Below are 2,098 nucleotides of genomic sequence, written 5' to 3' on the forward strand. Positions count from 1 at the left end.
AGGAGAATTTTTTGGGGGTCTGAGAGCTTAGTTCTTAAGAATTCCATCTTTTATTTTTTTTCTCACTATAAATATCTTCTAAGACTTGTAATACCCAGATTCCCTCCAGGCAACCTTCTCTAATTATAGCTCCCCTGAGTCATGGAAGCTTTTAGGAACCAGAATGCCGAGAGACAGATACACTCTAAAAACAAATCCATTTCACCGGGGGTATAGCTCAGGGGTAGAGCATTTGACTGCAGATCAAGAGGTCCCTGGTTCAAATCCAGGTGCCCCCTGTGCGTTCTTGTTTTTGCTTTAGAAGAATATGGATTGGCTCACTTTATATATTATCTTCTGTGCTCACGGCTAATTGAATAATGGTGTCCCTTGCATTCTTAAGTATATGACAAGCACCAGTGTGGACTCCTTACATTAATTATCCCCTTCATTTCTCACTCAAATTTTACAAGATACATACTGTCAGTATTTCCATTTTACATGGGGAGCCTGAGACTCAAAAGATGCTTCCTGCTCAAAGGTCAAAAAGCTATAAAGGGAAGATTCAGAATTTGAACTCAGATCACATGCTTTCAGTAACTTTAATATTGCTACTTATACTCTTCTAATGTTAAGAGCTTTGTAACAGAAGGCTACTAAACAGTGTTCTCAAGGTTCTAGGATTGCTTCATCCAGTTTTAGAACTTTCTGGCTGCAAGGAGATCCCAGCAACTTAGTGACCGTGCCCACATTTTGCAGGCACACTTTGCAGAGCATTTCTAGGGGTAAACATGAACTGGCCTGAGGTTTTAAGGAACTGGACACTTTTTTCTCTCTCTGGAGTTTGAGAAATTTTGGTTACCTTCCATGCCCCAAGTTCCCCCACATTGGGCACAGGGCTCAGGGTCTGGTCCTCGTTTTGGGTGTCACTCTCATGCACAGCCCAGGCTCCACTGAGTCTTTAAGTCAGTTTGAATAACACACACTGAGCATCTACTATGTGCTAGAACCAGGCAAAGTATGAACCCAGAAGTGAACAGAAACTGCCCCCGGCCTCCATCTGCTCCCGATCGGATGTAGCATGTGCAATAAGAAAGCAGAGGGAATAACTGTGCCAGGTTCAGTAAAGCAGAGAAGGCAGTGATTGCTTCTGTCTAGAGGAGGGTACGTTATGGCAGGCTTCAGAGAGTAACTGATGGCCAATCGGGGTTTCACAGATGGCGAGTGGAGGTGGGGGTGGTGGAAGGGTGGTTGCAGTTCTAGGCAGAAGAAACAGCAGGGGCAGAGCTGGAGCCAGATGGATGCAGCTGGAAGGAGCTAGGGTACAGAGTGCCATGTGGGAGAATCAGAAGATGATGCTGAAGAGACAGGTAGACATGGCCTGAGAAGGATTTTGCCTGTGTCCTGAGAGAATTGGAGTTGGTTGTGAAGGCGTTTATAAGGGAGGGATCTGAATAATTTTCACATTGGCTGCTCTGAGAGCAGAGGAGGTGGGATGTGGGGGTGGAGGCTGGGAGGCTGTTTAGGAGATGGAGGCTGTCATGGTGCAGCAGTGAGGATAGACTCAAACTGTGTCAGAATGGATGTCAGTAGCATTCTGGGATTAACTGGGGCTGGGGAAAAGAGATGCGAGGAGCCTAGAGTTGCCTCAAGTGTTTTGTCCTCGATGACCAATGACCAAATACACAGTGGTGTCGCCAATCAAGGTAGGGAGGGAGGCATCAGATGGTTAAGCTGGGAGTAGCTGTCTGGGTCCTCAGAGAGCGCATGAACCCCAGCACAGGCTGCTGTTGACCCCTGGCCCCACGGTGGCTGACAGGTCTTGGCGTGGAGAATTTGTCACAGTGGTAGAAATTTCCTGGACCTTCTTTCTCCATCTTAGAACTACACAAGGTTAAGAGTTCTCAGATTGGAACTCAAGGGAACAGGAACCAGAAGAGACTTGGAGTTTATTGTGAAGGGATTTATAAGGGGTTGATCTGTACAGTGAATTTTGGACTTTTGGAACATCTAAGGGGGTTTTATTGTTTGTTTTTTATTTTAACTGTAAAATGAGTCTGTTGACCTTGGGTGAAACCCCTTTGAAAATCTGATGAAAACATGCATCAATACCATAATA

The 2,098-nt window shown here is 45.5% G+C and overlaps 1 non-coding gene across 1 annotated transcript; it reads left to right on the forward strand.

Annotated features, from left to right (window-relative positions):
- The first annotated feature begins 206 nt into the window (after nt 1-206).
- On the forward strand, nt 207-278 carry Trnac-gca. Its single transcript has one exon. It is a non-coding gene; the product is annotated as a tRNA-Cys (tRNA).
- Nucleotides 279-2,098: the final 1,820 nt, after the last annotated feature.

The sequence above is a fragment of the Marmota marmota genome, unplaced genomic scaffold (assembly GCF_001458135.2).
Source record: "Marmota marmota marmota unplaced genomic scaffold, marMar, whole genome shotgun sequence".
NCBI lineage: Eukaryota > Metazoa > Chordata > Mammalia > Rodentia > Sciuridae > Marmota > Marmota marmota.